The sequence below is a fragment of the Silurus meridionalis genome, chromosome 22, assembly GCF_014805685.1.
Source record: "Silurus meridionalis isolate SWU-2019-XX chromosome 22, ASM1480568v1, whole genome shotgun sequence".
Taxonomy (NCBI): Eukaryota; Metazoa; Chordata; class Actinopteri; order Siluriformes; family Siluridae; genus Silurus; species Silurus meridionalis.
This window is the reverse complement of record NC_060905.1, coordinates 14,455,594-14,481,721: the sequence shown is the minus strand read 5'-3', so window position 1 is coordinate 14,481,721 and position 26,128 is coordinate 14,455,594. Positions and strand designations below refer to the sequence as shown.

Below are 26,128 nucleotides of genomic sequence, written 5' to 3'. Positions count from 1 at the left end.
CTCCCTTTACCACCCCATGTCCAAAACCTTGGCCTGACTTGAAGAGACTTATAATGAACATGGGTGTATAAAAGCTGTAAATCTCTGTACACAGACACAATCAGCACTTAGTGCATGTCTCTGCTGTACTCTACTACCTCACTGCAGGAGGACACACACCAATTAGTCTATTTAAAGGCTGTTATTACCCTGTAACACATTTCTCTAAAGGTCTTCAATGATAGTTTCATGAAGGTGCCAAAGTCATAAAGAGGTCCTCTGTTTTTTTTTTTTTTTAATGGAATGAAACAGCCTGGTCTGAGGATAAGCTGACAGGGCTGGCCAAGTGCTCCATATTTGGGTTACACACTCACACACATACATTCACACACACACACACGTACGCACGCCTTTACACACATACGCACGCACACACACACGCGGGAGGTGGGAACACAGAGGGAGAAAGAGAGATTAGCTCGGCTGCAGCAGACGCCGTCGTGCTAGTGGAGGCGAAGCGGGCACAGGGAGCGGGGAGCCGGCATCAGCAGTCACTTCCGTGCACATCCGGCGCACAGTAAGTCCGGTTTTTGCCCAACACACACACACACACACACACACACACACACACATATATATATATATATAGCCGGTTTATATATGGGGAGGTGAATACTGTGTCCTGAGCGTAAAGGGCGCATCAGACCGGGTGACATTCATTTCTAATAGAAAGCTAGAGAAACAGTTTCAGAGCGCTTGCATTACTTTGTCATTCAATTAAAACACTTCGATGTGAACTAGAAGAGTATCCGACAGTGCAGTCCATTCCGTGGACCACCGTTATAGGGGGTGTTAATTGGGCAGACAGAGCGAGACCGAGTGACAGTAAGAGACAGGAAGCGGAGGACTCGGAGCTGGAAGCCGGGCAGGGAGCGCTCACGCCGGGTCTGAGTTTAAAGCGAGAGCGCTGGAAAACTGCGCCACTCATCTGCCACACACACACACACACACACACACACAAACACACTTCTGTACACTACTGTTCCGTAACCCAGTTGTACAACGTCAGGGTTTCGACGTGGCTTTTTTTGCACTTTTTTTGGTCTGTACGCGTGAGAAAGCACAATCGCGGAAGTTGTAAGCTACACACACGCGCGCGCTTACACACACACACACACACACACACACAGACATACTCGCACGGTTCAGTGACACGATCGCAAAGAGCACCCAGTCACATTTCCATCAGTTATGCACGCGCAATGGGTGCACTGGGTTAAGTGTGCGTGTGCGTGCGTGCGCGTGCGTAGTTCGCTTCATTAAGGTTTGTTCCCGTGGTGCACATCGGGTCCAGTTATATAACAGGCTGCTGGGATCCCTGATACCGCTGACAGACACCCCCTCCCTCCCGCTCTCTCCCTCCCTCCCTCCCTCCCTCCCTCCATCCCTCTCTCACTTTGTTTACATTTACATAACTCGTACCATGTGCATTACATAAAAGAGTGCATTATAAAGGTTGTTGCAGATACATCATCTTACGCATTTGTTTTATTATTTTGTCCCTGACTATTGAGGTGTGTGTGTGTGTGTGTGTGTGTGCGTGCGTGTTATGACATGCAGCCATTAGCTGCCCATAAGTTTTGCCAACTAGAGCAGAAAAGAAAGCCTCCAGAGACTCCTGCGGAGGCGGTGGAGCATCTGTAGCAACCAGCAGGATCTGTTGCTAATACAGACACCATATATATTGCACCAGTTTGTTAATCACCTATCTATCTATCTATCTATCTATCTATCTATCTATCTATCTATCTATCTATCTATCTATCTATCTATCTATCTATCTATCTATTATCTATCTACATAAAAGTTGCACTATGCAAACGAAGCATGTGACAATCAGTCTTATTTTTTTCTGAAGAGTTCCCCAGGAATCTCTAATGGGGAAACCCTTCCCTTAAGTTCACTGGGGGAAATCACGGGTTTCTGAGTGCTGTGAAATCTTTTCAGGGGAAAGTAGTCAGCGCTGGTCTGAAAAAGCTCTGCTATGTTCCAGATGAGGTCACTGAATAATTTGCCTGTTGTTCAATTGATTACGGTTATCTTATATAATTATCTTATATAATTATTTATCATTAAGGATTGAGAAACTTCCAATAGATTTAGAGCTTTATCAGACTAGGAAAAATATTATTATTATTATTATTAATATATTAAAAATAATAACATCTATTAATTTCTTATAGAAAGAAGTAGAGTCAAATGGATTGTTATTGATAATAAAAACAACAAGGAAAAACAAGAATAAGATGTAGGAAGTCATTGACATGTGGATGTGGAGGAAAACGGAAACTTAGTAGTAATTGTAAATAAAAGGATACATTTGTGTGAGGGATTAGGGATTTATCATTGGGGACAATGTTAGTTTTGTGTAATTAATGATTCTGTCTGGCCTAAGCAGAAATAAAAAGAAATTATTATTATTATTAATAATAATAATAATAATAATAATAATAATAATAACAATCTGTCAGATTAACCATTTGATAGATACATCTACTTACTAGATACATATCCACTAACTAGATACACCCATTTAATAAATACATCCACTAACTAGATACATCCACTTGCTATATACCTCAGCTCACTAGATATACAGTATATTAATTCACTAGATACAGCAACTCGCTTGATACATCCACCCGTTGCATTCATTAACTAGATACATCCACTAACTAGATACATCCGTTCACTAGATACATACGTTCACTAGATACATACGTTTACTAGATACATCAACTCACTAGATACATCCCTTAACTAGATACATTCAGTAACTAGATACATCAATTTACTAGATACATCCACTCACTAGATACATCATTTCACTAGATACATCAAATTACTAGATACATCAAATTACTAGATACATCCACTCACTAGATACATCATTTCACTAGATATATCAATTCACTAGATACATCAAATTACTAGAAACATCCACTAACTAGATACATCCATTCACTAGATACATTATTTCACTAGATACATCAACTCACTAGATACATCCCATAACTAGATACATCCCATAACTAGATACATTCAGTAACTAGATACATCCGTTCACTAGATACATCATTTCACTAGATACATCAAATTACTAGATACATCCTCTAACTAGATACATCCGTTCACTAGATACATCTACTAACTAGATACATTCAGTAACTAGATACATCATTTTACTAGATACATCCACTCACTAGATACATAATTTCACTAGATACATCAACTCAGTAGATTCATCCCCTAACTAGATACATTCAGTAACTAGATATATCTATTTACTAGATACATTCACTAACTACATAAATCCATTCACTAGATACATACACTAACAACATACATTCACTTGCTAGATACATCAGCTCACCAGATATACTGTATATCCACTAACTAAATACATCCACTAACTAGATACATAATTTTACTAGCTACATCCACTAACTAGATACATTTACTAACTAGATATATATCCACTCACTAGATACATTCAGTAATCTCTACGACCTTCTGCACTTTATTTTTTACCTCACACATTCACAGAACGGTTGTAGAGTATATAACAGGACAATATGAAGGTTTTGTTACATTTTGCAGGTTTAAATGTCGATGGGAACAAATTTTAGGTAGGAACTAAAGTTGGACAACACATGCCACAGAATTTCTCAGATGGATCTTTTGAGCTAATGCTAGATGTACACAGAAAACGATTGGCCCTTTGTTGCTTAGTTGCTTTATCTAATTACAAATCTTTTTAAAAAGCGAAACTTGTTAACTGTCCATAGCATCTTTAAAGAAACAATTTAATAGTACACTTTTGGGAACAGATTAAACGTATTCATTTTCATGGCTGTCTGTTTGTAGTCTGTTAGCTAAGTTAGGCAGGAGTCTACATTTTGAATTGCATGAAATAGACATTTTGTGACACGATTTTTGGAATGGCGGTTGATATATAAACATGAAATAACAATCTACTTTTGTCTGACATTGTAATTTGACTAGACTGTAAGGCTTCACTGGATATTGTGGGTTAATATTATTGTTTCCTGCCTGTGTGTCCATGGGGACCATCAAAAATCCGAAGACGTGCCAAACAGACATTGCATTCTGATGAAAGACTTTACTGATATGGGTTTATATGACCTGGGACATGATCGAACAAGGTTATAAAATTGTTAGTTTGGATTTTAGGTTGATTTCAAGCTTATCCTAATGGTATTGCATTGAAAAATTTCAAAACAATTGAGATTTATGCACATTTGTGGAGTGTATTCACATGAGACAAATAAACTGAAATAATTACCCAAGTAACACCATTTATTTCCCAGATATTAAATATTGTGCAGCATTTACAATTTTTATATTTAGTATTTAACGTGTTTTTTTCCCATATTGCTAATAAAAAAAGTAGAGTGTTTGCAAAAATATTTATGATTGGTAAGGGCATATTGTTGTGCTTTCTGTTTGCCAAGCTTCTATGTTGCGTAATATTCCGATCTGAGTCTGGTTGTAGAATTTAAAGATTATTTTATAGTTGTTTAAAAGGGTTGTGTGTTGTGTGTTCTGGGGAGCTGGGAGCACAACTGTCCTCTGCACTGCTTACGTTTAATTGTTAATGAGTTGTAATGAAGACACAGTGTGTGGTCTAATCAAGAGTGCTCTTGTGTGTCAGCTTATTTGTCTTGAGTTACAACACAGAGACACACACGGACAGACATACATTGCTACTGATTCCTTAGTGCCCGTTCATGTCAGTGTTGTTTTTTTTTTTTTTTTTTGCATCTGCACTTTTAAGGGCACTAAAAGTGTTCTAACAGGCTTGGTGTGCTGAACCATGCAGAGCGAGTGACAGGTGGAGGCAAGGCTAACCTTTCATACTCGAGTGCCAGTGAAATACGGAGGGACACACCTCCACCTGCAGATAGTGCTTACATAAGGCCGCAGTGATTGACGGGGACAAGTTCAGCCAATGTCCAAAGAGAGCCAGCTGAACCAGAAATTTGTTTACATATCAGAGGGGAGGGACGAACAGCAACCTGGCTTCACCTATGTTTCTGAGAACACACTGTAAAATGAGGCCTATCCAGACAAGCTCTCAGCATACACTCCCTCACAGGTTCGCGTGCAAAAGCTGAGTATGCCAAAGACAAGCCATGCCGTTTGTCTCTAAAGACACTAACATTTTTTTTTAATGGCTGTATTAGCTGAACACTCAACTTTACAGACACACTAATCATTGTATATGTGATGCTTAGTACTTAGCAAGCATTCTATGGCCATAATAGACCCCTTTGTGACAATGTCACCACTGTTCCTGAGTGACTTTTATGTAGATCCTTTTTGAGCATGCACACTTGCACACTTTTGAAGCAGAAAATATTCTTCTAAGTGACCCTATCTGTACTCTATCTCTATTCCTTGTCCAGCACTGCAAAGTCTTCAGAATTTCAAGGTGGCATCAAACCAATATGTCTTTGATTGATTGAACAGCTGTGTGATTTTCCCCAATATAAAGTTCCTAGCTAGCTTAGTTGTCCGAAAAAATGTTTGAATTCAGATGAAGCCACAGTTGTTCATGGCTGGAAGTTCAAGAGAGTGAAATCGACAATGCTACCTGGGTGTAAGGGATGGCATACTTGTTTTCTTTTTTCTGCCATTCTGCCATGAAGCATGAAAAAGATTTTGTAGCTGGCTTTCCAATTGTCCTGGCTAAAACCAAATTAGGGGGAAATCAGGTACTGATGTACACCAAACAGCCATAACAATATTACATTATAACTAGGGCTGCGGCTATCATCGATTTCTGTAGTAATCGAGTATTCTACCGATTATTCCATTGATGAATTGGGTAATCAGATAATACATTTTTTTTAATAATTGTATTTTTGTACTCTAATTAGTCTATTTACTCGAAAAATCATTTGAAAAACATTGTCCCCTTTTGGCCCCCAACTGCTTTTAGAGTGTCTCCAGCTGTTGACTTGGAAATAGTGGTCTTGTTTTTTGAAAGCTTGTGAGTTCCCCAGACAATGTTTGAGCAATCTTTTCCCTGCTGAATCTTTGAGCAAGATTCCTAATTGCTCCTCTCACCTTTTTTATAAGTGATGTTGCATAAAGGTATCTGCCAGATAAGTAAATGTACCTTGCTCTTTTACATACATTACTTCACACATAAAAGATCAAGGGAACTTGTCACAACGACAAAGTATAAGCAGAGGAAAGAAAGCTAGCCAGATAGCATTGAAGTAAAACGATGCAGGTTCCAGCCCTTCCCAGCCAATCCTCTTTCATGCTAGCTTTATTCATCTGCTACCCTTCACGGGTGAAGTACACTGACGCAAGCCACTATTGTAGTACAGCACCAACGAAAGGTTTTTGATGTCAAGATAAAAAACATTCCTTTCTCCAGTGAGTGGATGTTGGCATGCAGGCATTTCTTTTTCCTTTCAAACTCCCAGTTGTGACTTTGCACACAGATTCCATCTGTGCTTTCAAGTTGCAATTTGAATGTAGTAACATGCATGAGAGGAAAGTGGAGGTCAAGGAGTTAAGCTGCATATATCAAGAACATGAGAGCAATGTCAGTACTCCAGACCGTAAATCTTAAAAGAGAAAAGTTGTGTGCAATAATGTGACATTCTTTCATTTAGAACAAGGGTTATGGTGGATATTAAGCATTTTTGAGGAACACAAGATGGAATACACACTGGTCAAAGTGAAAACTGGTCAAAAAACATTTTGTCCTCAATGTTGATGTGTTAGAAGCAGGAAAAATAGGCAAATGTAAGGATTTGAGTGAGTTTGACAAGGGCCAAATTGTGATGCTAAACAACTGGGTCAGAGCATCTCCAAAACTGCAATTCTTGTGGGGTATTTCTGGTCTGCAGTGGTCAGTATCTTTCAAAAGTGGTCCAAGAAAGGAAAAGTGGTGAACCGGCGACAGGGTCATGGGCTGATGGTAATAATGTTATGCCTGAACGGTGGCCATAAGGTTATGCCTGGTCGGTATATATTTTTTTCACCAGTCACTATAATGAGCTTTAAAATGTCCTATATTAGTGAGTAGTGGTGATGATTTAGTGAAATTAATGACTTATATCTTGAATAGTTGATTGCACTTTTGTTTGTTTGCTCCAGTATTGGAACCTAACACGTGCCAATTTGCAAATCTGCGTAAATTGAAAATTATATACGAAATTGCGCAAATGATTTGTGGTTTGTCAGGAATGTGAAAGAAAATCTATGATTATGAGTCTCTTCGCCAAAACAAACCCAAGATCGGTCCTCGGTGCGGACTTAATCATTCTGGCCAAGCTTAAAAACCACTGATAAAAAGCATAAATTACTGTACGTTCTGAATACCCCCCTCCCCTCCCCTCCTCTCCTCACTCCTCCATGTTGTTTTTCTTGCTGTGCTGATTTACAAAACAACTCGAGTTATAAGAATTGCCACTACACTGTTGTAGCTGTATGCAAAACTAGGCTTGAATGCTTTTCTTTAGTATGTGTTAATCCATATCACTCTGCTCTTAATCCTCACTGTTGGTCTTTATTCCTATTCAATACAATTCACTTTATAGTGGAATGGAACAGAGGAAGTCTCCCAGCAACCCTGGAGACTGTGTGTAATGAGGAACTTAGCAGAAAAACATGACTGAAAACAGTCTGCTATTCTTAGCCGGCTTACCATCAGTCTCGTGTTTCACTTGCTCGGTCGAACAATTCTTGTAGTATGACCAAATTACTCCCTTGTCACTATCTCTGTTCCTTCCTCAACCACAAGCCAGAGTTGTGCACAATACGGTGCATATACGGGCACCCTACACGAGGGGCTGGACGTAAACTTACTGACCAGCCGAAAAGAGAATGCTCGCACATTCCGATGCAATTATTGCCCCTGAAGCAGAATCCTTTCAGCTGAACATATGTATTGGTATAATTAATACCAGTAGTATTTATAGTGAATACAATAGTGAAGTGTGTTTATTTCGAAAGGCATTAATCAGGGATTAATGGATTATGGAATGAATGAAGGCATGAATGAGTATGTGATGACTTAATTAATTAGAAAATACTCCTACTACTGTCTAAATTGATGGCAAGTACCAAACCATAAAAAAACAATACTGTACAATGATGGCATTCCTTGATTTCTTTCCTACCAGAAATGCTAAATAAAATATAATTCTGCTAGTTTTTAAGTATTTCCTAGAAATGAACAGTTTACAGAACAGAAATAGTTGATGTGTGGGTGCAGCAGGTGGTGGGATTCAAGAACATGTAGCAAGCTGCAATTGCAACATCATGGTACCAAGAAATATACAAAGATGGTCCCTGAGTTACGATGGTTCGACTTATGATTTTTCGATCTTACGATGACGATAGCGATATGGCAAAAATAGCAGCATGTGCTCCGTCCTTCACTTGTAAACCGGCGCTCCTCCATGCTCCTGCTGCCACATACATAAACTGTATATACTGTATAGTTTATACAATACGGTAGTGTAAATTGCTGTTTTGCTAAATTATATATTGTAGTATGTTACATTTGAACAATATACTACCCCATACTGATCACCATTCTTTAAGACTCCTGGGTAGGCTAGGCCATGTCCTGACTTGACAACATTAATTGATGAAGTTATTATCTTCATAAATGTGAATATTAAGATAAAGGTTAATTAGCAAACAGGGAAGAGAGTTAGCATCTCTATCTTGCTTGTCAACCATTGAACATCAGTGTCTGCAAACTAGTTTTACTTTTGCTTTAAGAACTCTACCCTTGAGAGTTTAAAGTCCTGACCATTACTTTCCACCCCCTGCTAACTTCACATTATAGATTACTTATGAGGGCCGGATTACTAACTTCTGGAACCGCTGAGTGATGGAGTTAATCCAGTGTCTTATTACAGGGATAAGAAGATGTAAAGCTCTTGATGGAGGACACTCATGATGGGCAAGGGTGGCCCAGAAAGCCAGTGTCGAGCAGCTTTTACTACTGTATGTTTGGTGACACAAGCAGCAAGTGCGTCCAGTATGAAGGAGGATATGCATCGAGAAAGGAATTCAATAACAGGAAAGCAGCACTGATAGAAACAATCTGTGGAATAGCGAAACCCACCCTTACAACTGTTATTTTTGGCTTGCTATAACCATTCCTTATTTTGCATGCTTTCTTAGTCTTGTGACATGCACTGGCTAGCAACTAATTCACCCCAAGGTGTTTGGACTCTCTCAATAACAGGAGCATGATGTGGACTTTTACTACAGGCGGTCCTACTCACGAATACACTGCTGCAAAGCAATTTCCTGGAATTAAAGCCGGGACGTTGGGTAAAGTAGTAAAGAGATGACAAGCTGATGTATTGCTTGCAGAGATAAGACTTGAGCTACAACATTAGCCATTTCTGTTCCATTTCCTTTCTTGGGTCAAGTCATGTGGATAGTGAGAGTATGTGTGTGTGTGTGTGTGTGTGTGTGTGTGTGTGTGTGTGTGTGTGTGTGTGTGTGTGTGTGTGTGTGTGTGTGTGTGTGTGTGTGTGTGTGTGTGTGTGTGTGTGTGTGTGTGTGTGTGTGTGTGTGTGTGTTTAGAAAGAGAGACACTGTCTCCACCTCTGCTGTTCTCCACGTGTCATCTCAATGTAGAGTGTGTAGGGGAAGCAGCCAAAGCAGCATTCCTGCCTTCCACATCTCTGGGGAGTTTCTTCTTTTTTTTTCCATCAGCCTTTCCAAGCAGGCCTGTGCTGTCAAGGCGAAGGTACCTTAAAATCAACCTTCACACATTTCTGGAGTTCTCTATGATTATGCAGGCATTATATAATGCTTACTTTGGTAAGGCATCTGGTCAGTTCTTCTAAGCCATTTTACGAGAGAAAGTGCTCCAGAAATGCGTTCCAGGAATGTTATTTTTTTTATATATATATCTTCGAAAGAGTTGAAGCTCTGGCAGTGATAAACGTTATTTGTTGGTAAATAGCATGCAGAGAGTCCACAGTGGTGAGTGTGTAGAAGCAGTGCTCAGAAGAAGAGGCAGGTTGAATGAGCAGCAGGAAGTGGACTGATGAGGCCTGACACAGATAAATGAGGCTAATCTTTAGACCACATCATGATGCTCTATTCTAGGCATGGAAAGACAGTGACTGTGTGAGAGTAAAAGTGAGAGAGAGAGAGAGAGAGAGAGAGAGAGAGAGAGAGAGAGAGAGAGAGAGAGAGAGAGAGACTGTGTAACCAGTATGCTGATTTTTATCAACAAATTCAATTATGTTAAACATCCAGTGATATGTGTCATTTACTGTAAGTATGTGAATATTTGGAAGGAAGTCTGGATGGATAGTAGGGTTATAGGAAGGAAGAATGGATAAATAACAGGACAGAAGGATTGAATAGTAGCAAATTGGTAGATATAGGGAATGATGGATGGAAGGGAGGAAGATTAGATGGATAGTTAGATGGTATAGTTCCATAAAAAGAAATAATGGTAGATAGAAGGAAGGTAGGGTGGATGAATAGATGGGAGAAAGTGAGGAAAGTATTGATGGATGGAAGGAACCCAGTGATGGGTAGGTAAAAAGAAAGGCAGAACAGAAGGCAGATTTTGCGTAGGAACATATAGGAAGATTGATATGTTAAAATAATTAAGTCGAAGCGATTAATACATAGAAATTAGAACATTATGGGTAGAGCAAAAGATGGGATAAATAGAACTAATTAAAAAAGGTGGAATCGAGTTTGGATGGAGTTGATGTACAAGGTACAATTGTACGAGGTACAAATCTAGGGATGATGGAAACAAAGGAAAGTGGATTAAATGGATGGAGTATAGAGATAAAGATAGGATTGATAAATGAAGGATAGGATTAAATATAGGGTGGGATGGAGTAAATAAATATGGAGTGTTGGAATGAAGATAGCATGAATGAATGGAGGATTGGTAATGAAGATACGGTGGATGATGGAGGATTAGAATAAAGATAAGGTGGATGGATGGAGGAATTGTACTGAAGATCGCATGGATGGATGTAGTGTTGGTAATAAAGATAGCATAGATGGTCGAAGTATTGGTAGTGAAGATATCATGGATGGATGGAGAATTGGATTAAAGATATGGTTGATGGATGGAGTTTTGGTAATGAAGATCTGGTGTATAGAAAGTGGATTGGAATAAAGAAATGGTGAATGGATGGAGTATTGGTAATGAAAATATGGTGGATGGATGACAGATAGGAATGAAGATGCAGTAAACTAATCTATAGGTACTGTATATGGATATAGGAAAGAATTTAAGGACCCCAAATATAGAAAATTATACATATAACCCTGAAAGAGATGGATGGATAAATGGATTGAGTAATATACTGTTTGATTCCCTTTTAAAGAAATTCGCTTGTCTGTAACTAAATAACTCCTGCTTTCAGGCAATTGCAATACTAGTTGTACATACTGACTTATTAGATATTATAAATCTCTCGATAATCTCTAAAAACTAGATTGAAAAATTTGATTTTGTATGATAATCTACTTCTGTACAAGTTCACAGCATGAAGGTCTCTTGCACAAAGACTGCTCACATTTATTCACACCTGACCTTGACAGGGCTAGACAGAATAGTGTGGAGAGTCTCTTTTTCTGAGCCGATCTGGCTGAAGTAGCCACACACACAGACACACACACACACACACACATTCTAGACATGTGTACTGTAAACCTAAGGAAAACAAATGTGCGATAAACCATCTGCTGTGTTGGCATAGACGACCACTGACTCGTCAGGTTTGATTCTGTGCATAATGGAAATCCATATTGAGTAAAGTAAAATAAAATCCCTGCTCTTTCATGAGAGCTGCACACTGGATTATTTTAGCACTTGCTAGTTAAACTGGAGAGGGCTGTGATTGTGCTGAAGAGATCTGGAGACTTGATGGGCCAGAAGAAGAAGAAATGGCTGCTGATTTGGTGCTGGGTGATTTGTGGTAATACTTGTGTGCTTCTAAGGGACAAAACTATGAAAGCGACAGCGTCAGCATTTCGTATTCTTTTTAGATCATTCAGTCTTCTGATTTCGGCCATCTGTTTTTCTCATTTAGAGAGGACAACAAGATTAGCTATGATGAATGAAAGCAATCTGTGGCCATGCTATATACAGTATCTAGCAAAAGTGAGTACACCCCTCACGTTTAAGTATATCTTCTCAAGGGACAATACTATTTATATACAGTGGTCCCCCGGTTATCGAACGGCTCGGCTATCGAACGTTCCGGTTAGCGAACGGTTTTCCGAACGAAATTTCGGTCCGGTGAACAATATTAGTGATATTTAGCGGTAAGTACAGTAATCATTTTGTTTCTTACTGTTGTAAAGTTGTTAATTTATACTTTTACCGAACCAACACTAAATACCCGCAGAGATCGGGATAATCCGGCAAAAGGCAGTCCATAAATAATATCCACGGTGCTTTACGGAGGAAGCCCGATTGCGATGAGCTCAATGTGGGCAGAGCACGCATGAGCGAAGGAACAGGGCGTTCCCTGAAGCACCATGACAGCCACCGTAGGGGGCGTGGCAGGGGGATTCCTGACTATTAATACGGCTAAAAACAGGAAAAAATGGTTAATTATTGGGTATTGGTGGAGTTCGGGAACGGATTAATTGGTTTTCCATTATTTCTTATGGGATAATTAAGTCCAGTTTTTGAACATATTGGATTTCGAACGGTTTTAAGGGACGAATTAAATTCGATAACCGGGGGACCACTGTGTATATAACTTGGATATAATTTAGAGTAGTCATTCTGCAGCTTGTATAGCAGTACAGATTTACTGTCCTGAAAATATCTAAACATACAGCCTTATTGTCCAAATTGCTGTCAACAAAAGTAAGTATAACATGTCAAAACTGTGTCCAAACTATCAATATTTTTTGTGAGCACATTGTTACCAAGCACTGCATTAATCTTCCTGAGCATGAAATTCACCAGAGCTGCACATGTTGTAGCTGGGATCCTCTTTCACTCCTCCATAATGACATCACAGAGCTGCTGGATGTTAGACACATTGCACTTCTTCACCTTCTGCTTGAGGATGCCCCACAGGTGCTCAATAGGGCTCAGGTCTGGAGACATTCTTGGCCACTCTATCACCATTCACCTTCAGCTTCCTCAGCAAAGCTGTTGTCATCTTGATGGTGTGTTTTCGTCATTATTATGTTGGAAAACTGCCGTTCGACTCGGTTCCTGACGGAAGGGCATCATGTTCTGCTTCAGAATGTCACAGTACATGTTGGAATCCATGTTTTCCTCAATGAACCGCAGCTCTCCAGTAGCAGCAGCACTTATGCAGCCCCAGACCATGATGCTACCACCACCATGCTTGATTGTAGGCAAGACACAATTTTCTTGATACACCTCACCAGAGCATCACCACAAGTTTGTCTTAGTCTCATCAGACCACAGGACATGGTTTCAGTAATTCATGCTCTTGGACAGGTTGTCTTCAGCAAACTATTTGCAGGCTTTGTGGTGATCCAGCTTTAAAATAGGCTTCCTTTTGGGACAATGGCCATGCGAACTGACTTGTTGCAGTGTAATGGAGTATAGTCTGTGCAGTGACAAGTGGAACCTTACGCTTCTGCAACCTCTAAAGCACGAGGACTCAACTTTTTTGATCGACCCTTGCGAGGCCTGTTCCGAGTAGAACCCGTCTTGGAAAACCTCTGTAATACCCTAGCCACTGTACTTTTTCAGGGTGTTACAGATCTTCTTATAGCCTAGGCCATCATTGTGGTGGGCAACAATTCTAATTCTCAAATCCTCAGAGAGTTCTTTGCCATGAGGTGCCATGTTGAACATTCAGTGGTCAGTATGAGAGAATTGTGCTCAAAGCACAAGATTTTAACTGCTCTAATACAAGATACACAAATTTGTATGGTCCTTTTAAGCGGACAAAAACATGACAATGATGAATAGGACATGTGACTTTGCCTGGTTAAATGATGTACAGCTGTTATCACTTAGGGTGTACTCACTTTTGTTGCCAGCTATTTTCACAATAATGGCTGTATGATGAGTTGCTTTCAGAGAACAGTAAATCTGTACTGCTATACAAGATGCACATTGACTACTCTAAAATATATCCGAGTTTCATTTCTATAGTACTGTCCCTTGAGACTACTTCTTCTTTAGGCTGCTCCCATTAGGGGTCGCCACAGAGGATCGTCTCCATACTACTCTATCCTCTACATCTGCCTCTTTTAAACCAACTACCTGCATGTCTTTCCTCACAACATCCATAATCCTCTTTCATCCCTTTCTCTCTCCTCCTTCCTGGTGGCTCCATCCTCAGCATTCTACTACCGATGTACCCCATGTCCCTCCTCTGCACATGTCCAAATTATCTCAATCGTGGCTCTTTCACTGTGTCCCTTAAAACGTCCTACATGTGCGGCCCCTCTAATAAACTCGTTTCTAATCCTGTCCATCGTCGTCACTCCCAACGAAAACCTCAACATCTTCAGCTCTGCTACCTCCAGCTCCACCTCCTGTCTTTTACCCAATGCCACTGTCTCTAATCCATACAACATCGCAGGTCTCACCACAGATACCCTTCTATTACAAATCACCCCTGTCACTCTTCTCCACCCACTCCACCCTGCCTGCACTCTTTTCTTCACTTCTCTAACACATTCTCCATTACTTTGCACTTCTCCGCACCACTCCACTTCCCTCCCTCTCATTCACACACATGTACTCTGTCTTACTCCTACTGAATTTCATTCCCCTTCTCTCCAGCACGTACCTCCACCTCTCCAGGCTCTTCTCAACCTGCTACCTACTTTCACCACAAATCACAATATCATACCATATCATATCATTGCTTCATTCCTCAGGCATCCTCTCACCTTCCAAAATCTTGTTAAATAATCTTGTTAAAAACTCCACTGCCATCTCTCCTAAACATCTCCATGCTTCTACTGGTATGTATTTCTGATCCAAACGACTTTTCACTTTCCATCCTCTTAATAGCTGCTCCCACTTCCTCCTTACTATCCTATCCACTTCCTGCTTCACCATCTCTTCCAACCTTCTCTCTCTCTTTTATGTTCTTCATTCATCAGCTGCTCAAAATACTGACCCCCTGTCTGACCTCTTCCCTGAGTCTCACACTACAGTCTTCCTCTTTCAGTTTTCACTATCTTATTTTTTTTAGTCCTCACTCTCCTCCTCTAGTCTTTACCTCAAAAGCCATTCTATAGACCACCACCTGATGCTGTTTAGCTACACTGTCCCATGTCAACACCTTACAGTCTCCAATCTCCATCAGGTTGCATCTCCTGCATAGAACATAATCCACCTGTGTGCACCTTCCTCCACTTTTATACGTCACCCTATGGTCCTCCTTTTTCTTAAAATAAGTGTTCTCCACTGACATTTCTATCGTTTTAGCAAAATCTACCACCATCTGCCCTTCCACATTCTTCTAAATGCACCTCCAAAGTTCCTGGCCTTACTCCCTTTCCACTTGGTCTCCCGAACACACAACATGTCAACCTTTCTCTGCTCCAACATTTAAAGTTTCCACCCTTACTTCCATTCTCCTACACTTCTCTTTTCCTTGCTGTCTCTGTAGACATCTTTTCCCCTTTCTTCCAATTGTCCCTTGAGACGATATACTAAAATGGTCGTGAGGGGTTTAAGTACTTACTTTTGTAAGATACTGTATCTGTCCTCTGAGTCTGGCGGATGCTAAAGTAGCTAGCTAACAGTAAACCAGACTTGTTAGCTAATAGTTAGCATGCAGGTTGCATACCAACTATAGTGGTATAGTGAAGTGAAATAAATATAAATATACCTGGTGATGTTTCTATCTATCTATCTATCTATCTATCTATCTATCTATCTATCTATCTATCTATCTATCTATCTATCTATCTATCTATCCATCCATCCATCCATCCATCCATCCATCCATCCATCCATCCATCCATCCATCCATCCATCCATCCATCCATCCATCCATCCATCCATCCATCCATCCATCCATCCATCCATCTGGAGGCACACAATTATACAGGATCTCTTTGGATGCGGTATAATAAAAAATCTTTTGCTCACTTGAACTTGGAAACTCAAACTTGTTTCAACGTGCCAATGCCTCTGTGCACAAAGCGAGCTCCATGAACATGTGGTTTACATGTTTTGGAGGGGAAGATCTTGAGTGGCCCACTATAGAGCTCTGATCTCAACCCTACTGAACACCTTTGGGATGAATTGGAAACTCCAAAAAAAATTAAAATATCCACAAGCTATGATATGATATTTATATATGAGCTCTTTAATGTTGTATATATACACATATGTGGAACTATGCTCTGGAAGCAAGAAAAATCGGTAAACAATTCAAGATTTCAATCCAATATTTGGTTTTATTTCTCAGTTAATAAAGTCAAAGAATTTCTATTTACTTTGGCAAAAAGCCAACCCGTCAGTATCAAGCAAGAAGATTGAGACGGTTACTATTGTAAGAAATGGAAGGGGTGGGATTTCATGGAGGTGTCAGTTAATGTCACAAAAAAACACATGCACAGGTGTGTCATTTGCAGGACTGTCACCAAAACTATATGCCGAGTGCCTTGTTGACCCTTCCTGTGGATTTTAAGCAACTAGTAAAATGTGGGGCATCCTTGCAAAACGCATAAAGGCGGGCATTTGATAATGACATTTTAGTGGAACATTTTTGAAAATATGACTTCAAATAGAAATTACTTGGAAAACTTGGGATATTTTCAATCTAACTGAACCTAGTTTGTGAGATACATGTAATAAGAGTGAGCAGTATAGTGGAAATATCATATAATGTAATCTAATAGATGAAGCTTAAGGTTTGGTATCATGAGGTACTACCTTAATAACAGGGAAGGATGTACAGATGAAACCTGCAATACCCTTGTAACATTATGTAAATGTTAATAATAATAAGGTTTTATCTTTTCAGATAGCTCTAGTCGGTGAAAGCATTTGCCTGTCTGTGTTTAGTACCGTTTGCTTTTGCAGAAATGGTATAGGCATAAGATGCGTTTGGGTAAGCAGGCATGCTAATATTCATACATGTCACAGATTTCTTTTAAATCTGTCAGTCCTTTTCCTCCCCACACACAATATCTATTAAATAGAACATCGGAGCAATATAGTCCCTTTTTTCCCATATTTTATAACACTCTGTTAGAACAGCTCTCTGCATGTGTTGGCCTGGCTGCACTTTTCTTTTCTAAGAAAACAGATCAGAGTGACCCAGAGCCGAGCTGGAGAGAACAACGTCTGCTTACAGAAGTGCGCACTCAAGGGAACAGGCTTCTGTTCAGCGTTGTGGTCCAGGGGTCACAGATGGTTTGGGTACAATGGGAGGTCTGCTGTTCCGCATTGCTCTGCAGATTACATCAGAACGCACATGCCAGAGAGGGGCTGGAGGATCCTATTTTCCCTCTGGGGAAAACAATTCGATTTGCATGACGATATTCGCGTAAACTTATTTTTTACGCGTTGTACAGGATCGGCTAGCTTTTATTTCTGCGCGAGGACAGCATCGTCGTCTTGCGCACGCTTAGTGCTAAATAGATAATGGGCTACAGCGCGCTGCCGAGCGCAGAGTGTTGAGATATTTCCCTGAAGTGCTTTTTGCACCATTTTGAGAAAACTCCCCCACCAAAAAAACCCTAGAATACATTTTTTCTTTGGCTTTTTTTTTGTGGCTTTTTCACAAAAACGGGAGCAGAGGCTTCCAAACAAGAGTATCTTAAACCTGACTAAGTGATACCTTCCAGATCTCCATGATTACTACTGAAAGCTTTTGAATTTGCTCATTTGCACCAAACTGCAAAGTGTGCGCTGGGTTTTTAAATCAGTTTGCCAAGTGGAACTCATGACCTCTTCATTAACAGTGGTGTTTCTTCAGCCTGTCTGCTGCTTCTAGGATAATTTAGCATCATGTTTTTTTTGGGGGGTTCCTAAAAAAACTTTTTTTCCTCCCCTGGAGTTAATTTCCTGCTTTAGACTTTTTATTTATTTTATTGGAATGCTCAATGTTTGCTCTTTTCACAGTAAAGGTTGCCCGACCTCAGTTTTTTGTATTGACTGTCCACAAGCGCTGTGTCCAAATTACACTCCTTTTTTTCCCTCCCTTTTTTCTGGGAATTATTCAGACAACAAGAGGACATTTTCCAGCAACTTTTTTGCCATTGGCTAATGCCTTCGGTTGTTCCAAGAGATGATGAAACGATGCCATGCTGCCGCGCACGTGAAAGCACGCCACACGCTTTCCTCACGCAACGCATTTTAATGGATTCGATTATTAAATTTGCTCACCTCTCACACAGCACTGTAATCATATTAGCTGCTTTGAGCAAGGGTCGGATTTGAAAGGTTTCTCCTTCCGAAAGGTCTTACTCTTAATGGTTTCTCCATTTAAAAGGTCTTGTTTACTTTTTTTTTTCTTTATGGTCCTCATTTAGCTGATAAATCTACAGTAAATGATCGCTTGGCTAATGACTGGGCTGTTTAGAAAAAGCTGCAGATGCAGCTGGTGTTTGGCTGAGAAGAAACTCTAGTAGCTGTCGACGCATTTGCTAAAAGCACACTGCAATTCTCTCGCCGTTAATTAAAGGGCTTCAGATCTTTTTCTCAATTACGTATCAATTACCCCTGTGCTCCGGTGTAGCTCTGTGCAGCTCCGCAGGCCTGCCTGCTCTCTCCCTCTGTGAAACGACCTTTCTCTCTCTGTAGCTTTTAATAACAGAATCGAGCTGAGAAGGAGGCGGCGCTGGGGGTTGTGGGGAGTCCTGCTTGTTTTTTTTAGTTTTTTTTTTTTTTTCTTTTTTTACAACTGCAGGATTTTTTTTGTTGTTGAAATCTTGCTCTGTCCCACTTTTAAGCCTTTTATCCTCAAAATGGTTTCACAGCAAGCATGTGAGGACACGCTGCTTATTAAGAATCAGTCACTGTACATGATCAACTCTCCAGTAATACACTGTAGGGACAAAAGTTTGTGGACATTTGACCATGAGGTTCGTATGTGCTTTTTGAACATCCAATTTCACATTCGGTCCCCATTTGCTGATTTATTAACCTCCACTCATCTAGAAAGATGTTCCACTAGATTTTGAGTGTAGGTTTGTTTGTTGATTAGGCTTGGGATGAAGTCAGTGTTGCAATTCATTTCAAAGGTGTTTTTCGTGTAAAAAAAATAAAAAATGGTGATATTTGTCACTTGTACTTTTTGAACAGCCCAGTGAAATTCTTTCTTCGCATATTCCAGCAATGTTAGGAAGCTGGAGTCAGAGCAAAAGGTCAGCAATGTTGCCGCATCCTGTAGCAGAGAGGGTTAGGGGCCTTGCTCAAGAGCCCTAAGAGTGGCTGCTTGGAAATACCAGTGCCCTAACCACTGAGCTACCACCTCCCAGCAGGATTGAGATCAGAGCAGGCCACTCAAGATCTTCCACTGTAACCCATGTTTACCATATGTTCATGGAGCTAGTTTTGTGCACATTGGCATTGTCACGTTGGAACAGGTTTGGGTTTCCTAGTTCAAGTGAAGGGAAAATCAAATTCTACCGTATCTAAAGACATCTTTTACAATTGTGTGCCTCCAAATTTGTTAACATCTTGACTAAAGACCACAGATAGCTGGAAAATCAGGTTAATTACAAAGAACAATTAAAGTTCTAATAATTATTTTTTGCCCAGTTTTCTTAAATCGCTTTGCTGCTCTGCAGTGACCAGTTGATCATAAGAGCAAAGCAGCACCATGTGCAGAATATCAACGAATCCTTATAAAGTATTCACAATGTTCGGATGTTTCGAGTGATGAAACAAACGGATCGAAGACACTAAGTTATCATTGCAACTGGTGGTCAGAAATAGGATCTGTACCAAGTCTGATTCCCTCTGACCCAGGATTAGTGGATGTGAGTTAATGACAGGGATGCCAGATTGGGATGGTAAACCATAAAAATACTCTTTGGCGGCCAAGATTGTTTTGTAGAACATATGTATGGCCAATGAAATTCTTAAAGCAAGCTGCTAGACTTTATTCTAGATCAGTGGTCCCCAACCCCTGGGCCGCAGACCAGCCCCGGTTCATGGGCCAATAGGTACCGGGCCACACAGAAAGAATACATAACTTACATTATTTCCGTTTTATTTATTATCTGATTCTGAACTATGTTTTATTTTGGAAAATGATCGGATTCTCTCACCCACATCTGTCTATGACTCTTGATGCATGTCATGATGCCTCGGTCACATGTCTTACCTCCATCCGCTACCTTCTTAAAGGGGCTCTGGCCACTAACACATAATACATTACCGCTAAATTCAAACCCCCAAGCGAGCAAAATGAACAAAAAACAACACAGTGTATTCACGTTTATTATTATATTTAAAAAATACCAGTTTTTATGCCGGTCGTATCATTTTATTTTGTTGTATTTATTCGCCACACCTTAAAGGCCGGTCCGTGAAAATATTGTCTGACATTAAACCAGTCCGTGAAAATATTGTCTGACATTACTCCAGTCCGTGGTGCTAAAAAGGTTGGGGACCTCTGTTCTAGATGACTGAGTGCTGTTAGAATTTCAGTTGCCAGTTATGGTATTACTCTAATAATGATTTTAACCGAACATTTATTGCTGTTGCTATGATTAATGTTGTACCACAACAACAAAATTCCTGTTTAAAAAGGAATGATCTATCTTTGAGCAGAAGCTGTATGTCTGTATGTATTGTAAATGTACTTTGAGGTCAAGATGCTAAGTTTGGAGGGGGACGTAGGCGTGTCAATTCTTTTATTTGATTATGATAAGTGTATTCGATAAATTAGCCTATATTTTTTTTTTACATTCTTGCATGTTTTGACAGATTTGTATTTATTTCTAGGAAGAAACAAAATGATTTGGTAATAGACTTGTAGTAAAAGTGTCTAAAAACAGAAATGACTGTACATTTGATTCAAAACAATAAAAAGTTAAATATTAGCTACATTTTCAGATATTTATTCTACGTTTTTTTTTTCCGGCTGTGATTCTGCACCATTAAAAAAAAGGTGACAGCGTTTTTGTTTTAAGTTGAACCGGGTTGTAGTCATTTCCTTTAATTACGGGTCTATTTATTGTGAGAGGATCTTTATTTTATAAATAATAGCTTCACATTATGCTACAGCCTGTTAGAGAACAATTTTTTTGGGATCATCTTGTAAGGTGCGGCAAGTAATAATCTTTTAAGAACGCTGAAATCACACGGTCTATAATTAGCATTGTGCACATGTCGGCCTTACGCATTTCTCCACTAGTTTGTTTTACAGCCTTGATGTTTTGGCTGCGTTCCAGTAGACCTCACATCTCAGCAGATATAGTTAGGCTGGGTGTGCATTAAGTAATGGTATTGGTAGTGTGTGTGTGTGTGTGTGTGTGTGTGTGTGTGTGTGTGTGTGTGCGCGCATTTGTCACCTCAACCTTCATTACATAAGCAGGGTGGCCATATACAGGTCTCTGGCGAGCAGCGTGCTAAGGCTTTTTGACTCATATACAGTACATCACACACACACACACACACACACACACACACACACACACACACACACATAAACACACGCAGAGACAGGTGGAAAGGACATCCAAGGACGCACGCACTCTATAATTGTCCATTTCAGCATGATTTTCCTACGACTTGCACAGAATCACTGATTACACTCCAGAAGGAGGTAAAGAAGAATAAAGCGTGTTAACAAACAAGTTTTACTGCTGATGAAGGATCACAAGACACACCACATGCAGCACATCGCACACAATAAGGGAAAAAAAATTAGGAATGAAATAAAATTAAATCTTGCTGCTGTATGTGTTTAGCATCTGTAGATGTCACTGTGCTGTCTGGTGCCTGAATTAGTTGTGATATTTTGGCAGGTCACTTCTCTTTTCCTCTGTGTTTGTGTGTGTGTGTGTGTGTGTATGTGCGTGCGTGTGTGCTGTTTAAGTCTGCTGTTATAATTCCAAATACTTAACCGCTTGTCTAATTGAATTTATGATTCCGACCATTTCCCATGACAGAAATAGAGAGTGTGATGCAGGAATGCATCGCTTTTTCTTTAAAATAGCTTTTTTTTTTTTTATTCTCACGTCCGTACGCACAGAAAACGGAAAATAGTATCGTTCTAGCTGTGTAGAAGGCAAGGTCTAGAAATAGAAAAATGCTATTCAGTTAAGAAAGGAAGAAAAAGAAAGTGCAGAAGGTGCCCAGAAGGTAAGGTGATTCAGATCGAATGTATAGAGCATCTCTTTTGACAGGTTGTGATGGAGTAAGAGGGCGGAGGTACAAGAGTGTGAAAGCACATTATTTTTTGCTGCAGTTCTAATGCTTTGGTGAAAGCTTTAATCCAGTATTATACCTGCTGTGGATTTGAGTGTGGGATTACTCTGGTCTGTGTGTTGGGGTGGGGAATTGGCACTGGGCATAGTGTGATAAATAAAGCTTTCTGAATGGTGGGCAAGGTCTGTCTGTCTGCCTTTCTGTCTGTCTATCTTAACCCCGCTCCCCACCCCCTCGGGGCCCATTAGTATCTGTCTGTCTATCTGTCTGTCTGTATGTCTGTCTGTCTTCTTGTCTGTCTGTCTGTGTACCTTCCTGTCTGTCTTTTTGCCTACGTGTGTAACTTCATGACCGTTTGTCTGTGTACCTTTCTATCTGTTTTTCTGTCTGTCTGTCTGTCTGTCTGCATGTCTCTGTATCTTCCTGTCTGTCTGCCTGTCTGTCTGCCTGTCTGTCTGTCTGTCTGTCTGTCTGTGTACCTTCTGTGTACCTTAAATGGAATACAGCCCTGGGTAATATAGTAAAGTGTAATATAGCATAGTACAGTATAATACCTTGTGTTTCCCCAAAAATATTTTGATTAAACTTGTGCTTATTTGCATGTTTCTTTTTAGCATTTCTAGAAGATAATCATTTAAATATGTAAATTAGGCACTAGATATTCACTCATTTGCATGCCAGAACTTCTTCTTTCCACTAATGGAGTAAAATTAAAGGAATTATTATAGTTTAGTGTAATATCACCCCATTCTCAAAATGGTTTAGCAAAAATATTAGATCATACATCCATAAAAAACAAAAACAAAAATCAGCATTCATGAATGCTAGGCAAATAGAAGAATGTTAAAAATTGGAGGACATTTAGAGAATGGTGTATGTCCAATTCTTGCGATAACAGCTCTGTGAAATGTGTGTGAAATGACGTGGCTGTTTCTACTTAGAAAGCTGAGAAAAACGACAGCGATAAGCTTAATGCCAGTAACAAGCGCTATTTCAGGGAACTGTTTTTACATTGAAAATATTCTTTACAAAGCAATCAGACAAATATAAATTAGGGAGATTTTTAATTCCTGAAAATAATCATTTTTAAAGATACAATAAAATACTTGTGAAGCTAATATGTTTAAGATAAATGCCAAACATTTATCAACTGTCCATTTTGACATTTTAAGAAGTGTGAAAGTTATGCTAAGTTATACTATATGGACAAAAGTATTGGAACACCTGATTTTCCTGCAATTTCCTGCGAGGACACTTACTAGTCCTTAGCCCTGTGTTTTCTGTAATTGTTGTTGTATGTAGCATCAGGGTTCTGGAGGAACGTTGTTTCATTTCACTGTGTACTGCGTCAGCTGTATATGGTTGAAATGACAATAAAAGCTTCTTGACTTGACTTGATTTGTAGTTCTTCTCCAAACTATTACTACAAAGTTGGAGGCATATTATTTTTTGGGAGACCTAAACCTGTTACATGTCAATGCCCCTGTGCACAAAGCCAACTTCATGAACATTTGTGTTACATGGCTTAGAGTGGAAGATCTTGATTGGCCTGTTATAGAGCTCTGACCTCAACCTTACTGAACACCTTGTGGATGAATTGGAGCGCTAACTGCATCCCAGGCCTCCTCACCTCACCTAAATCAGTACCTGACTTTACTAATGCTCTTGTAAATCTCCACAAAGACACTTCAAAATCAAGTGGAACATCTTCCTAGAAGAGTAAAGGTTATTATAACAGCGAATGAAGACTAAATGTAGAATGGTATGTTCAAAAAGCACCTACCTATCATTTGGTCAGGTGTCCAGAAACATTTGTCCATATAATGTACATTAAAAATTGTTTGAAGTATTCACTATTTTCAGACATTATTTAAGTGAATATGTAACATGAATATGCTAGTGAAACTGCTAGCGCGGCTACAATGTCACAACAGAGAACATCAAAACTTTCACACATGACCATGATTTTAGTGTATACTGTCTGTCGAAATATTGATCTCATTGAAATAAACATACATGTGCATGGTGAGGCTGCAATAAGAGCATACACACTTAGGAGGTGTGTTTGGTGCTGTAGGCAGGATTCTTAAGTGCAGGTATAGGTACAGTGAGTGGACTTCGAGCTGGCTGACTGGGCTTACAGTTATGAAACATAGTCAAAGCTTGGTGCTCTCAGCTTGTGGACTTTGGCTTGCTTGCTTGTTAACTGCAAACTACAAAGCCAAAAACCCTAGCCATCAATAAATAGGCTCTCAGCCAGGTGGAGGTCCAGACACAAGGTTGTTTTATATTCAGCTACCTGGAACAAGCTTCTCTGGATCCAACACAACCATGGCCTATTCAGCCACACATTCCTTCACACCCACCCAGCCACATATCCAGCCATCCAGCCATCACCTTAGATTTTTACACATAGCAGTGTCTAGAGTTAACACAGAATTGAGGGAAAAACTAAAAACAGTAAGTGAAAAAAGGCTCTGTAGTTAGGAGAACCTTTAGAGGGGTTTGAGATGACAGAAAGTTAATGGACAGTCAAACTATCACTCTATGCAGCTAAGGTGAGCAGAAAAGCATCACACCAGGGCAAACTTTGAGGCAGTCGGGCTACTACTGCAGGTCTGTCTATCTATTGGTCTGTCATTCAATCTGAGTATTCGAATTTGGTTTGATTCTTGCACATCCTTTCAATAAATGTTGAACTGTAAACTCTGAACCTCGAAACACTGAGACAGAGGATGTGTGTATGTGTGTGAGTGAGCTACTATATGTGGGTAGCCTTAGAGGAATATGATGGACAAAGACATGAGGATTCTGACATAGAGGACAGATTCGATGGGGAAGACAGACAGATAGTCAGACAGCGATTGTAAGATCAACCTGAGAGAAGTTAACACATCGTGAGCGAAACCCAGGCAAGAAAAAGACAAAATGTTGTCAGATAGAGGAAGTCTATTAAAATGTGTGTGTTTTAGAAAGAGAGAGAGAGAGAGAGAGGAGAGAGAGAGAGAGAGAGAGAGAGAGAGAGACAGAGACAGTGTCAAAGAGACAAGGTTACAGACAAGGAAAGATCTTGTGGCCTATCATTCTTTAATATAAACACAGCTGCTTTGTGCAGGACAGATACACTTCACTTTTACACACACACACACACACACACACACACACACACACACACACACACACACACATGTCAGAATCAGGGTTGTTGTGAGCTATGATGTTTATAGAGGAGTGAAGTTTGTTGTCTTTCGTAGGACTTTTAGGTGTTTAATGTACCTATTGTCACCTATTTTGGGAAAGTGTACTGACGTTTTTTCTCCTCAGGATTGGAAATAATAATAAACACCATTATATTACTATTAGCCACTCATTCATTTTGGGTCTGTGAGGACACTGCTACACTGGTCTTTTTCTCGGCTAAGTTGATTCATGACAGTACCATGGGTGCTCTTGCTGTCTCACAGCACCAGTGTCCCTAGTTTGACCTTGACCTTGGGCAATTCGTGTGTGTGGAGTTTCATATGACCCCTTCACCCCATGTGCTCATGGGTTTTCTCTGGGCATTTTTGCTGAGCTCCTATCTTCCAATACATCCGAGTAGGTGGATTGACTACTCTTATTAGTCTCTAGATGTGAATGTGTGTGTGCATGATGCCCTGGGATATATTGTTGTCCTATCAGGGGTGAATTAAACGCTACACTATATGGACAAATGTTTGTGGACACATGACATTTAGT

At 39.9% G+C, this 26,128-nt stretch overlaps 1 protein-coding gene across 2 annotated transcripts in view; it reads left to right on the top strand.

The window, feature by feature from the left end:
* The first annotated feature begins 271 nt into the window (after positions 1-271).
* atxn1a (ataxin 1a) overlaps positions 272-26,128 on the top strand; it is a 113,464-nt gene continuing 87,607 nt past the window's right edge. Inside the window, exon 1 of one of the 2 annotated variants that reach the window (XM_046834758.1) lies at positions 272-556. The gene's annotated coding sequence lies outside the window, so the exon portion shown is untranslated. Of the gene's footprint in view, positions 557-9,777; positions 9,800-26,128 lie in introns of those variants that run through there. The other variant, XM_046834760.1, reaches the window with a different exon arrangement.